Below are 15,629 nucleotides of genomic sequence, written 5' to 3'. Positions count from 1 at the left end.
GCTTCCTCGCATGAGGGTCTGCCAGGGGCGATCCCACCCTGGAGATAGTCTCTGTCTCTTTGGGCACAGACTTGAGCCCAAGTCTCTCCTCGGGGAGCGCAGTGTCCGCTGTGTCCCTAACTAACACTAGTACTAAGGTGGCAAGGTCCCTAACCTGTGGCCTGTCCCTGTAGCACCACAAACTGTAAGGGGCTCTGGACCTAACTGGGGCCTAGGGGACTGCTAATGCAGTGGGTCACTGACCCCTGCACTCACCTCCTTCCCCTAGCTCTTCCTGGTCCAGACTAGCGTGGGCTCCTTCCGCGTGCGAAATGTATCAAAAATCTCCTCTGCAGGGAGATTATAAGCCCTATTGGCTCCCTGGCGTCACATGGGGTCCCTTAAGGCTCATGGGACTCGTAGTCCCGTCAAAGAGCCCTCCCTGATAGGCTATGGTTTCGCGGGCTGCCACTGCGGCAACCTCTGCGCCAGTGCCTATCTGCCCCTCTCTCCTGCGATCGCCGACGGGTCCGCCATTGGGTTCGGCGGCACCCGCGATTGCCAGCCAGGTGAGGGAGGGGCGACAGGTAGAGGGGGACCTGGCTACATCCTCCCCCTGGTAAAAACCCCAACGACCTCGCTTGGGCCACAACTTACGTAACTATACACAGAATGTTATATAATAAAAATGGCACAACATAGTTATATAATAAAAATGCAACAACCAAATGCGATCTTACATATCAGCTTCTAGATCAGATTGCACATTTCATTGAACATCACAATGACGGACTGCACTTTGCTGCGAGCCCACTGCTGAGCCTCATAATGGGGTGCCCCAATTTGATCATAGGTTACCCGGTTTGGAGGGTACCTTACTCTTTGGCGCCTACGGAGCTGTTCTTCAGCAACTCCCTCTGGGGAGTAATAAGTACAGTCCTGAGGCTCAGCCTCTTCCCCGAGGGGAGAAATGTCTCTGAACAGTCTCGGTTCGGCACAAAGCACGGGCTCTGTGGATCCAAAGGCTGGCCCACTGGAGCCACCTTAGTAGGCGTTGGCCTACAGGGCCCTTTACCCGTAGCTCCTCCGGGAGATGCCCCTCCATTGGGAGGATCCCTTTGAGAGGGTCCTTCCATGGGATCTTCCAGAGTTTAAGAGATTGGTATGATCATGTACAGTCTCTTGACCAATCTCTGAGGAATCGGACTCACTGTTCAGTGGTGTGGCTAATATTTTTGTGTCCTCATCTCCCACTTGTGGAATGGGGAGAAGATGATTACGGTGCCATACCTTTACCTGGCCGTTAGTGTCTTTGATACGATAGAATCTCAAATGCCTTGCCTCCCGGTCTATTTCATATACACCGTCTCTCCATCGGTCAGCAATTTATGTTTTCCCGGGACTCCCAGATTGCGAAGCAACACAGCGTCTCAAAGACGAAGTTCCCGATATTTGACCTTATGGTCGTATCGCCTTTTATTGTCCGCATTCAGCTTAGCTGTAGATTTCTCAGCCTGTTGGTAAGCCTGTTGCAAGCTGTCTTTGAGTCTTTGCACGTATTTGAAATGGGTAGCGTTGTGTATCCCATCCGTCGATACTCGAAGGCGTACATCTACTGGCAGTCTCGCCTCTCGTCCGAACATGAGGAAGTATGGGGAGGTCCAGTTGTACGCGTAAACGTACATGTCGACTCCATTCAGTCTTCTGAGCACCCTTTAGAGTTCCGAGCATGTCCAGCAAGGTCCTGTTGAATTGTTCTGGCAACGCATCTCCCTCTGGATGGTACGGGGTCGTTCGTGATTTAGCAATGTTCAGCATTTTGAGCAATTCTCGGATCAGCGTGCTCTCAAAATCTCGACCTTGGTCTGAGTGAAGACGGTTTGGAAGACCGTAGTGAACTAAGTACTTCTCCCATAGTATTTTTGCCACTGTGATGGCATTCTGGTCTTTTGTGGGGAAAGCCTGGGCATACCGGGTATAATGGTTGCATATTCCTCGGCTATCAGGCTCAATGCACAGAAAGTCCATACACACAAGGTCCATTGGGCCAGAACTCTTCAGATGGCCCATGGGTGCTGCTCTGGTAGGCAGGGTCTTGCGTTGTATCACCGAGTACACCGGCGACAGTGGTGTTCTACGGCCTCTCGCATCTTAGGCCAGAAAAAGTGGTCTCGGACCAACCCAAAGGTCTTCTCTACACCGAGATGTCCAAGCTCATCATGTAGGGACTTCAACACCAGGTATTGCAAGTTCTTAGGGAGGACTAGTTGTCGTCTATCGGGGTGGTTGTGGTATTGCACCACCCGATAGAGTAAGCAGTTATCGATTTCAAATATGTCCGCGTCCCGCATGAGCGAAGCTACCAAGTCTTTGGTAACACGCTTCAGGAGGGCTGGGTTCCTTTTTTCAACGGCTTGCCTAATAATACTAACTACAGGGTCTTGTATTTGGTAGTCTATTAGATCTTTCCACGTAGCACTTTGTCATGAGTTATGTTAATTCCCTTCGGATCGCAGTATCCCAAGGAATCCGCAACCCGTAATTCAGAGAAGGCCACTTGATCGTTGATGGTGGCGGCAGTGCTACACATAGCTCGCACCCCTGATCCTGGGAGTTCTTCCCATTCCTAATCATCTGGAGTAGCACTTAGCCCTGGTTGTCGGGATAGGGCGTCAGCCCCTACATTCAAATGTCCCGGCTTATACTTCAGGGAGAATTGGTAATTGTTTAGCACTGCCAGCCATCGGTGCCCTGCTGCATCCAATTTGGCAGAGGTATTGATGTACGTGAGGGGATTGTTACCTGTCCTTACCTAAAACGTAACACCGTAGAGGTAATCGTGGAGCTTTTCCGTGATCGCCCATTTGAGAGCCAGGAACTCCAGCTTGTGGACAGGGTATTTCTGTTCACTGGGTGTCAGACTGCGGCTGATGTAGGCTACAGGCCGAAGGCCCTCGGGGTGCTTCTGGTGCAGGACGGCACCCAGTCCATTGAGACTGGCATCCACATGCAGAACGTATGGTTGCTCGGGATCAGCATACGCAAGCCCCGGCACTTCGGGCAGGCTTTTCTTCAACTTCAGGAAGGGCTGTTCACAGTCAGGCATCCATTTATCGCCAAACGGTTGACGGGCCGACGTTGCCTTCCTTCCGGTATCTTCGGGGTATATCTTCAAAAGATTGTTCAGGGGTTTAGCTCGACTAGAGTACCCTTCCACGAAGCGACGGTAATACCCGCAGAAACCCAGGAAGGATCGCAGCTCCGTGACATTCTCGGGACGAGGCCAGTTCATGACCGCTTCTACTTTGGCTGGGTCGGTGGCGATTCCTTGAGCTGACACGATGTGTCTCACGTAAGTCACCGAGGTGTGGCAGAACCGGCACTTGTCGAGGGACAATTTCAACACTTCTTTCCCAAGACGGTCGATCACTTTAAGCAGCCGGTCTTTGTGCTCTTCCAGGGTCTTTCCGAAGACAATGATGTCGTCCAGGTAGACTAGACACTCCCGAGGGTTCATGTCCCCGATAGTCTTCTCCATCAGTCGTTGGAAGGTATCAGGGGCCCCACATATACCTTGGAGCATATGTGTAAATTGGTAGAAACCCAAAGGGTAGACGAAGGCTGTATTCTCCTGAGCCTCTGCATTAATGGGTACCTGATAGTACCCTGATAATAAATCGAGCACACTGAACCATTGGCTTCCGTTCAGAGCATTCAGAATCTCTTCAATGCGAGGAAGGTTGTACTGGTCCGGTATCGTACGATTGTTCAGGGTTCGATAGTCGACACAGTCGTACGGATCCGTTCTTCTTCCTTACCACCACTATGGGAGAGGCGTAAGGACTCCGAGACTCCGTCAAAATCCCAGCGGTCTCCATTTCTTGCAAGACGTTCCTTACATCGTCCACATCCCAAGGGGCGATGCGACGAGAGCGTTCACGGAACGGAGTGGCGTCACTCAGTCTAATGGCATGTTGAGCGCTGCGACTGCACCCCACGTCCATCTCACTCGTGGAGAACACAGTCTGTCGTTCATTCAACTTGATTGTCAGCCGCTCTTTCCATTCAGTTGGCAACGTTGACTCGCCGAAGTTGAAGTCCAGATCGACTAACCGCTCACCCACTGCAACAGCGTTCACCTGGGGCGCTGTTTCCACAGGGCTAACCGGATATATGCAACCCAGACTTTGTCCTGCATCAAGGTCCATCGGGAATGGGGAGATATTCTGCACATATACGTAATTGTCGTCCACTCTCTCACTTCGGGTAGTACCCTATACCCTCTCTGAATCTCTTCCTCAGGGGTACTCTCCAGAGAGAAAAGCTGATCGTTCTCATCTCGCTCGGGATAACAGCACCAGACGGCCATATGTTGCACTCCCCCTGGTAATATGGTCGTCAGCCAGCGTTGACGATTGTAGAGGTTCCTGTGACGCTCCAAGGCATATACCCGGTTGCACTCGTCTCGTAGAACGGGATCGAGGAGCGGATTGGCCATCGGCAACTCGTTGGTCTCTTTGAGGTATGCTCTGATTACCGCTTGTACTATATCAGTATTGGTCCCAAAGATGATCGGATATTTGCACTGGTCTTGGGGCTCCGGGCATACCATTGCTGCTACATGCATGGGGTGTTTCTTCCGGTGTTCAGTTGGAGTATTTCCAGTCGAACCCTTACAATCCCATCAATGGGGTAGACTTCGTTACTTAACCCCCTCACCTTCATATAATCGGCCGACTGCAGGGGGCAGTGTTTGAGGTGCTGGTCATAGAACTTGTGGTATATTATGGTCACTTGGGACCCGGTGTCCAGTAGGGCAGAGGCATAGATCCCTTCCAGTACAACCCGCACGATGGCCAACGGATCTACTTGACTGTAAGCATCCCCTGATAAGGCGTCATCACTGGGGCCGGAGTCAGGAGGAGCCTCTTCGGATCCAGTAGGAGTTTCTATGTCAGATTCCGCCGTCTGTACGCGGCAGACCATTGACCGGGTAGAATTTCCCAATTGGGAGGTTTCTCCTCTGGTGGGTCCTCCCTCTCTGGACAGTCACTGGAGAAGTGGCCCTTCTTACCGCAGTTATAGCACACAACCTCGCTGCGTTCTGGACGAACCTTGGACGGGGAAGGTGGTTTGTCAGAGGATTTTGGCTTGTACCCCTTGGACGGGGCTGCAGACTCTTCCTTCTTCTCCATAGACCCCTTTCCCTTTGAGACGGAGGGGCTCCTGGGTTTTGCGGGAGAGTGTAACAAAGCATGTGCTTCATGAATTTTCACCTGGCGCAGCAATCCGGTGAACGTAGGGGGACTCCCTTCCATTAGTTTGCTGCGGAGCATATTGGCTATGGGGTGAGTGGGGCTTGATCCCCGCAGGTATTGCTTACGAAGCACCTCATCCATCCCAGAGGCGGGAATCAACTTACGATTGAGTAGGATTCCCAAGACCAGTTGCAGGCGGTGTATAAAGGCCGATAAGTCTTCCCCCTCCTTCTGATAGAGATTATAGTACCTCGTCTAGATCGCTCCTTCATCTTCTGCTAGTCCGTACGCTTCAAGCAGGAATTTCACCATCTCCAACGCCGTCAACTCTGGGTGTTGGTCCCTGTGGATGGTTACAATGGTAGAAGCTGGAGGCCTAAGACACTCCATGATACGCTGCCTTTTTATTGTGTCAGTGCATGACCATTCCTCGACAACTTTTAACGCATTCTCCCTCCATGGGTCTATCCCTTCCTCCCCCTGTGGTGTTGGAAGTACTCCAGAGAAGGCTTTGAGTTTCCGGTAGCTTTGTGACTGGGAGGCCATGGTGATGGCCTCTACGAATTGTGGTAGCGTCACCCCCATTACGGAAACGTCATTAGTTACAATACTGTCTCTGATATGCCGGGGGTTCATCACACGGGGAGTGGGTGCTAGTGAAGGAGGCGTACTGTCAGCCCAACTAGTGGCTCCTGTGAGAGCACTTGGAGTAAAGGAGACTTTTGGTGGGGGACGGTCTACCAGGTTTGGGGTACTTGACACCGGGGCAGTAGGTGGCCAAGTACTGGTGGATGGTTCATCTGGAACCTGAATAGGGCCCCTTGATGAAAACATTTCCTGTATTTCTGGTAAGTCCGAATATATAAGGGGGTAGCCTTCTGGCGGGGCCTCGGGGGCTACTAGGGTGTTCGGGGCCGTTTCTTGGCATATGTCCCACCCACAGTGAATAGTATGGCGCTCCAATTAAAAGTAGAGTCGAACACCCTGCCCCGGTACCATACTTCATCTAGACCTAGGAGCTTCCTCAGAGAGTCCCGGATGTCAGTTTCCGCCACTAACGCTGGAACGTTCCCTACGGCCACTACGTAACTAGGTGGTTCCCGGGAGGAGATGGCCCAAGCATGGACCTCTTGACTTGAGGGAATGACCATGTTGCTGATCTCTTATGATACTGATTTGAATAAGCCACCCCAGGTCTGCGATCTCAGCAGCGCCTCCAAATGTAACGGGTATTCCCTCTATCCCAATCACAGATATAGTGTGTGTGGGTGGGAACCTATGTGTTACCAGGTGTGGTGCATATACCTGTAGGTTCACAAGAGGCCTGAGCCTCCGCTTGTTGGGAACATGGGGTGAGTCCTTCAGCTCGATCAGGTTTATAGCGCCTCCACCGGTGCAGGGTTCTAGGAATGTAGAAGGTTTCCTACACAGGACCCACATATACAATAAGTACATACACGGAGATGTATATAACCAGTTTATATATATGCAGGAATAATACACACTTATAATACTACTCCCCCTAGGGGGTAACTCAACAACCTATATCGCAGTCCAAAGTGTCTTTCACTCCACTAGGAGTGTACCTTCCACCCACCACCGTGTACACCACACCGTGTCCACAGTTAACCCCTTTGTCCCATGGTCAGCGCTGCCACTATGTGAGAATATAATATGGATAGGTGATTTGTTGGTGCAATTATGAAGGTACCTGCCGAGCGCTCCTGCACTCGGGCCTGCAAGCAACTTCGAAAAGGATCTGCCGCTTGGTGATCCCGTCTGTGATCCGGTGCTTCCTCGCATGAGGGTCCGCCAGGGGCGATCCCACCCTGGAGATAGTCTCTGTCTCTTTGGGCACAGACTTGAGCCCAAGTCTCTTCTCAGGGAGCGTAGCGTCCGCTGTGTCCCTATCTAACACTAGTACTAAGGTGCCAAGGTCCATAACCTAGGGCCTGTCCCTGTAGCACCACAAACTGTAAGAGGCTCTGGACCTAACTGGGGCCTAGGGGGCTGCTGGCCTAATGCAGTGGGTCACTGACCCCTGCACTCACCTCCATCCCCTAGCTCTTCCTGGTCCAGACTAGCGTGGGCTCCTTCCGCACGCGAAATGTATCAAAAATCTCCTCTGCAGGGAGATTCTAAGCCCTAATGGCTACCTGTCGTCACATGGGGTCCCCTAAGGCTCATGGAACTCGTAGTCCCGTCCAAGAGCCTTCCATGGTAGGCTATGGTTACGCGGGCTGCCACTGCGCATGCGCAACTCCTCGGGGCCGCCGCGAACCTACTGCGCATGTGCGGACTATCAAGATGGCGGCGCCCTGCACGGGAGCCACCGAGAACCCTAACGACGCGCTTGCAGCCCTAACAACCGTCCGCTCACATCCCCGGCATCCTCCGTGCCAGTGCCCATCTGCCCCTCACTCCTGCGATCGCCGACGGGTCCGCCATTGGGCTCAGCGGCACCCGCAATCGCCAGCCAGGTGAGGGAGGGGCGACAGGCAGAGGGGGACCTGGCTACATATACATATATATATATATACAGTGGTTGACAAATCACCAAAAAATCTACTCGCCACACAAAAAAATCTACTCGCCACCTAGTACCAAACGTGTGCTGCTTGGGCCAATATTTACTCGCCCGGGGGTTAAATCCACTCGCCCGGGGCGAGCAAATGTATAGGTTTGTCGAACACTGTATATATATATATATATATATATATATATATATATAATATATATATATATTGTGACAAACGCCCCTCTTTTGTAGTGCTGACGTCTGTCTGGGTTCTTCCCGACACAGTCTTCTAGGGTTATTTAATACAAAAACAGGATCATGCAAAGTATTAAGCTGCTTAACTCAGGCTTCTGCCTGCTTTATTTTCATCCAAGTAAGGTACTGCAGCTTTAACATGTGTAGGTTAGAGGTACTCAGATACTTTCATTCAGCAGTTCACTCATTTCATTGTTACAGTATTTCCCACACTGTTATTTCAAGTAAAAAGAAACCAAATTATATAAACAAAATCCTATCCCTTTCAGGGATCTAACTACACATCAAAATCAGTCTCTCTAACAGCTGCTGGCCAACTAAACTGGTTCCCCAGCTTAAAACAATGCTCTCTCATTTAGGGTCACAAGATACAGCACAGTCTTTTAGCAACAGCAGTAACCATTTGTTTATCTTATCTGTTTGGGGTGTCCAGGCAAATCCTCTGGTACTGTGATACGTGGAGAGGCCGTCAACCTCGATACTGGATGCAGGAGAGTAGCGACACCCCCAGCCCCCAGGCTCCAAGGAGAGAGAGTGAAATGCAAAACCTCTCTGCTCTAAATACCTGTACATGTGATTAGAAGAGCAGGTGAGGGAGAACTAGAGCCATTGTAATCTGTGGTCTGGATTTTCCATCCAGCTGCCTGAGTTAATGTGAAGCTGTGGAACGGATCATTTTTAGCTATTCCTGCACTTTCTGCTCTAAAATGGGGCAGAAAGCTGCCTAACATCTTTGGACTATGTCACAATATATATATATATATATATATATATCAGCATCCATGCATATCCTTTATAACTTTGGTAGGATTGAGTGTCCATTGAGACATCAAATGATAACACAGGAAGCACTATTGGAAATATGCAAAAAGTACATTGTGTACAGTATCTGCTTAAAAAAGCAGGAGTGACAATTTATAATGGTTATATAAACCAATGAATTGTACATTTTGGAACTATACATTTTAGCACTGTAAAATACTTTAGGGATTATTTATCAAAGCCTTCTGATTATGACACTGGTGCAAAAACTACAGCACACAATAAATCTTATTTTATGTTTATAAATATTTGCACCAGTATTGCAGCCAGGAGACATTGATATTAAACCCCCTATTTTTTGATGTACACAATTAAAACAGATATTACAAAATTGCTCATATTTATTTGGCCACCATGTGTGACTGCATGATTGTCATGCTAGATTTTGGAATATTAGCAGAACAATTGCTATTCAAACATGAAAGCAAGGTAAAACAGCGAAAAAACTTAGGCGCTAACCTCCACAGAAGAAACCCAAAGGAAAACAGGTTAAATATTACCAGTTAGAGACAGAAGGAAAAAACGAATGTTTTTAATTTAATTCTTTTATAAATACATGTTCCGAACAATGTTTCAAAATGCATATTCAATGCATAATGGGGATTGTTTGTTTTTTTTTAAGGTGTGATATATGTCAAACTGTATGTCTTTTATATGTGGGATTGGCATGGATAAGTATAACCACTTACAGCAGCTACATCTAATAATGTGATTATATTGATTTGTCCCTGCTGTGGGGTATTAGTTAGCGTTTTATATATTTTTCATTCCAGGTCCTGTATACTACGATAGCCTTTAGTGTGAGCGCAGGGGATCTGATGTGATTGGTGCAATGTCGGCTGTCCAGCACTATCATTGGTGATGCAGCGACATATATCGGCCTATCAGAGTCCCGCGGTGACGTCACTATGGGCAGGAGTAGACATACAGACCGGATAAGCCTTGTTGGCCTCACGCTCCATTCTGAGCATGCGCGGACATTCACTATGGGCGCTTCTTACCCACAATCCCTCGGGTAGTGGATGCGGCGCCATGAGTGACGTCACGCGCATGCGCACGGGGCGAATGTGCTAATCTTGCGCAGATTTCTTCAATTTACCTATCATTAACCAGGTATATAAGGTGCCTTATCCCAGCACATCCCACACTCCTTGATAAAGGACCCCCAGGTCCGAAACGCGTAGGAGGTTCCTGTCTTTGTCCCAACAAGGGGATTACTTGTCTCGCTGCATGCACCAATAAAGAAGCAGTTTTACTCCACACCTGGCTCCCTGGCTGTGCGCCATTCGTTTTTTCCTTCTGTCTCTATCTGGATTCCGGATCCCTCATGGCTGGCACGCCTGTCCATCATCCCTGGAGATGACGTGAGTAGGGTTTTATGGTCTCTAGACTTGCGCATTGCGGATTGGCATACCGGGGCATTGAAGCAGTGGTGGAAAATTGGAGAGAGGGAGATAGACTCAGACGTCTCCGTCAACGAGAGACGTTCTGGATATATCAGTTACAGACGCTGGCCCCACATGGCCTCAATGTGGATCTGGATATTGGGGCATTTATTTAGTTGCTCCTGATGCCTGGGTTCTCTCTGTGAGTGATGGGGCCAAAAAACCATCCTTCCTTTTCCCTTGCCCACCCCCATTCGGCGCATTGCATCTATATATCATAATTGTTTGTCTAAGTACCTATGTTTTCATTTTTTATTTTTATTTCCATTGTTGTTCTCATTTTGACTCTAACATCCAGCCTCTTTTCTCATTGTCTTTTGTTCTCTTTTAGGCCTCAGAATTAGCCTTTAGAGTTGCTTTAAGCTATATTAACATTTGTCTTATTGGTTTAAATAGTGTATTTTAAATTTTGTGCATAAATTCTGAATAAATTGTTTTTTATTTAAAACTATGGATATTATGTGTTTTATTCACTTTTCATTTTGCTTGGTTTTGTTTTAAAGCCATTGAATTTAGCTATATAATGCTTTTAACATTGTATTTTAAAAGCTATATCTTTCATGCTTTTGCTAACCAGATTAGGTAGTGCAATAATTAGACTCTGTCCCAATTGTTTTTTGCTTTAGCACATTAAGATTTTCAGTATATCTGTTTGAGTTTAACTTATGGTTCATGTGTGTGTACTATGAAGCTTGGGGAAGCATTGATAGTGCATTAATGATCTTTGAATGTAATGGTTTGTTAATTAGGGTTATATGCTATGCTTGAGGCTAAGCTATAACTTAGGTTGCAAGCAGATAGTATGATTAACGGAGGAATAGTAAGCCTCCATTACCTTTACTTTAACCCAGGTGGGGACTGTTTTCAATCAATGTTCTGAGGGTCTATAAAAGACGAATGGACCCCTTAGTGTGTATTTCTGAGCCTGATGAAGCCGAAGTTTCGGCGAAACGCGTAGCTCCCAACTGGCCTAAGTTTTTGTCCCAGGAGAGCCTCTGTAGCGGTCGCAGTTGCAAGCTGTCTAACGTCACCATTACACTTCAGTGTCTTCCAGACGCGGTAGCAGGGACCACAGCTGCAGGGCGTGCGCCCGCACTACGAGTGCAGACCAAGGACATTGTTTCTATGTGAGTGCTTTGCCTATACAATACCATCTACCGATTAAATTTGGCGTTTTTTACTAATGCATTTGCCTCACCATCTGTTTGAATACTCCACGTGGGAGACGCTGGGATAGAGGGGCAGAGTGAGGGTTCCCTTGTCATACCTGCCAGTGACCCAGCCCCCCCTGCTGCATGGACAGGGGCAGGAGAATTGGATTGCTACAGATACCTCTTGTTGTAATTGTACTTACACTAGGCCGTGTAAGTATTGTGGATCCATATATATATATATTTATTCCCCTCCCCCTCCCATCTAACCCCATGAGGTTTGATTTATCTGAAGACTGTTTTCTCCGTTTAACCCTTGCTCCCCTCTGTTTTCTTAATTGTCAAACATGAAAGCAAACCAATTTTTTTTAGAAACAAACAAAATGCCTGTGACGTATTTGTGTGGGCTACGAAGTGAATGTAAGAAGATGACATCCTGGGTAGTTTTAGCACCAGTGGCCACAGACCATTACCCTGCATTCCAAACCATTGTCATGTGCAGGTACACAAATTCCATTGAGTAAAAAAGTGACAAAAATCCTCAATGATAAAGAACACTTATGAGCATGTTCAAAGGCTGAAAAGGGTCCACAAACCTACCTTAACACAAAATCACATAACATAGTGTTTCCACTGCACCAAAGGATTCTGTGTAATGATATGTATATGAGCACTCACAGTGTGTTATGTTTTGCTTCTTATCCACTTTAACATGGATCCCTATCAGGTTATGGCTGCTGTTCATGGAAATCCACATATACAAGGTAGCATAAGTGATGATACCATTAGTTCAGTATCATGCACTGCAAAAGTTGTTTGTTAGTTAACAAAATTACAAATGCATATTTGCACTGAAAACTTTGAAATTATTAATTAAATACTTCATTCTTAAATTAGTAAGAATAGAAAAAAAATGTTCAATCACTTAATTGCAGAGCTCAACTTTATTCGAAATACAAAAGTCATAATTTTTTTTTTTTTTACATAATGTTTAATTTGTAATCTTTTTACAGTCATTATCGATTTTTACATTTTTGTCAGATGAGTCCAACGTATTTATTATTTGTTTGTTTTATTGCATACCTAATAGAAATACTTTAAAAAGGCAATATTAAGCATTACAGGCATACCCCGGCTTAAGGACACTCACTTTTAGTTCACCCACGAGTAAGGACATATCGCCCAATAGGCAAACGGCAGCTCACGCGTGCGCCTGTCAGCACGTCCTGAACAGCAATGCCAGCTCCCTACCTGTACCGAAGCTGTGCGCAAGCGGGGAGACTATAGAGCCTGTTACAAATGCGTTATTTACATTAGTTATGTACGTACAGTATAGGACGATTGCAGTACAGTACATGCATCGATAAGTTGAAAAAAGGTAGTGCTTCACTTTAAGTACATTTTCGTTTTACATACATGCTCTGGACCCATTGCGTACGTTAATGTGGGGTATCCTGTATTGACTTGGAGAAAACAGAAAACATTGCAATCTAAATGTTCCTATTGGAAACATTGCTAAGACTTCAGTGCCATCTGCTGGCTTTTTCCAGTAAGCGATTTCCATGTTACACAGATAAGTATTTTAAAGTGTGTGATACAATAGATTGCAATTTTTTAAAGAAATTCTTGGAAACTGGTAGCTTAAAAATTACATATCTCACTGTGTTTACTTGCATGTCTATACCCAGAATATCTGAATATGTGTTTTGACAGCAGTTGGGAAATTGAGCAGGATGTTCACTTGAATAGGGAAAGGTATCAGAGGCGTGGCCCTGATTCTGTTACCTGTAATACTGTCCATCCGTTAGTATGACACAGAAAACCCCATTGGGGCTTCAATTGGGGGTTTCCGATCGGTAGCATCAGATCCTGATTTGCAGAATAGAGGCCAAGGAGAAGTGGCAATGCTACTTTATAGATTATAAGTAAAACTTCCACTCGTGAGCACATTAACAGATCTGCAACCCTGTATTTCCCCATTATCTCTTAGCATACATTCCTTCCACTGCAGCCAGGGATTCTGGGAAATGCAATGCAAATGAGCACGCAGCTCTATTTAGTAAAATTCTTAACCATCTGAACCCTTTTTGGCCCTACAATTTGGCTTAAGTATGTAGCTATGAAAAAGAACACGTATGAACTATGTAATATATTAATATATCACTACCAATATTTCCTTTTGGTCCTGAGTGGTCTTCCCCTATTAACCTTTACAGTGCAGACAAGGTGCAGGCACCAGAGTGCCACTGTGTTTCTGGCACTTCAGGACCATGGGATCGCTGCAGGAACAATCTCAAGCCAGCCACAGATGTTGGAGCATTCAGCGCGTTCATCCCTGTAAAACGAGCAAGTGTTTATGATGTACTTGTTACATCACAAGAACCTCTGGTGTGCCAGGGCTAATGCCGTTGCAGAAAAATCATGAGGGCACTGTAAAGATTAATGGATATTTCAACATCAAAAACTTCTATGTGAAAAAGGCAATAGTTTTACCATTTAGAATTTCTGTAAATGTATCAGTGTACTTTGCATTGATTTTATTCAGTTTGTGTTATCAAACAATAATATGGTATTTATATAGAGAAATAGAAAGAGTAAAGAAGGAGAGACCTAGCCCACGTTTAGTACACCTCCGTTTCAGCGTTTCCTATAGTAATTGTCCTCCACAAGTCTTTAGCACCATTCAGATGAACTCTTCTCCAGCCCAGGGAAGACAGTGGCCTTACCTTGTCCCATAACAGGCTCAGACTGTCCCTATAGGAAATTCCCTAGCGGGCCTAGCATTTAATGAGCCTTAAAAGTCCAGACTGGCCAAAGTCTACCAGATGACTGGGGGACACACAAAATTGAGTCGTCTCGGGAAACTGGCTAAATCTTCTATGGCTGAGAATGTCTATCTGTTTATGTGTCTCTTTAGTGGCCCTGAAGAATCTGTTTCCCCCAGTGGGCCCTTGATACCCTCATCCAAAATGGTTCCTCAGTGGTAATGGTGTGCATAGTGTGTAAATTAAAAGCAATTAAAAGTAATCATGCTCGATATGGGTTTAAGTTGTCTTAATTTTTATTGTAAAGACAACGGTTGAAATGGCTACAAAATGATCCTAGTACAAAAAATGTCTACTTTCCACAAGTAGCCATTGTAATATGGAGCTCTATCCAACTTTGGGTCCTGTGGTCAAAAAGCATGTTCAAAAGTTCTTTGCCCATTTATGATGGTTAGCAATGCATTTTAGGTTCTTTCAGCATTATTACAGTTAAGATAGCAATGTGAAGGGAAAAAGAAAAGCTGTTTTTAAGTCACCAATTAAAATGCATGTTCGTTATCTACACCATATTACAATAAAGCCAATTATTACCAACGTGTCATAACACTATAGAGCAGGGGTGGCCAACCTGTGGTCCAAGGGCCGTGTGTGGCCCATCAGTTGCTTCATATGTGGCCTCTTAAGGGGGGGGGGGAAGGGTGTGTGTGCCAAGCATGTGCATTTTAAGTGAAACGTCTTTGTCTTTTGTCACACAAATTGTATTTCTGATGGTGATGTTTTTAATTACAAATCAAAACACGATTTCAGTGACAAAACACAAAGAAATATGACGTAGAACGCACGTGCACGGACCTAATATATTTATAGTAACTGTGAATTCTGCGTGTGCGACTCTGCATGTATGTGTATGTGTGTCTGCGACTCTGCATGTGTGTGTGTGTGTGTGACTGTGTGTGTCAGCACCAGTATCTCGGGGGACACAGCTCTCTAGCTCTCTCCCTGCCCGGTGTTCCCGGTTCCTCTCCTCCCCCTCTGGCACGCGGCCCGTGGTGCACATGCGCAGAGGGGAGCGTCAATGTACTTTGTGGACAAGGGAAGTAGTGCGCATGCATGGTGGGGCCTGCAAGCTCCTTTTCTGCGCATGCACGATGGACGTATGCACGCGACGAGCGCGCATTCATTAGCAGTGTGACGTCACTTTTGTCACGGTTTTTCGTTACAAGGCAATGCATTTTTTTTCCATGAAAACCCTGTAGGCGCGCCAGCAAAGAAGTTTCACTTAAAAAAAAACCCTGGGGCTCTGACTGCAGACAGTGCAGAGAGACCATAGACACATGGAAGAGAAGCCAGAGCGCCATCCAACCAGCTTCACTCCTGAGCTCCTATGGACTAGTGACACCTGGTGGGCTCCTAAGCAGCACAGGGTGCAGTGAATA

Source organism: Ascaphus truei, chromosome 2, assembly GCF_040206685.1.
Source record: "Ascaphus truei isolate aAscTru1 chromosome 2, aAscTru1.hap1, whole genome shotgun sequence".
Taxonomy (NCBI): domain Eukaryota; kingdom Metazoa; phylum Chordata; class Amphibia; order Anura; family Ascaphidae; genus Ascaphus; species Ascaphus truei.
Note: the sequence above shows the minus strand (reverse complement) of the source record.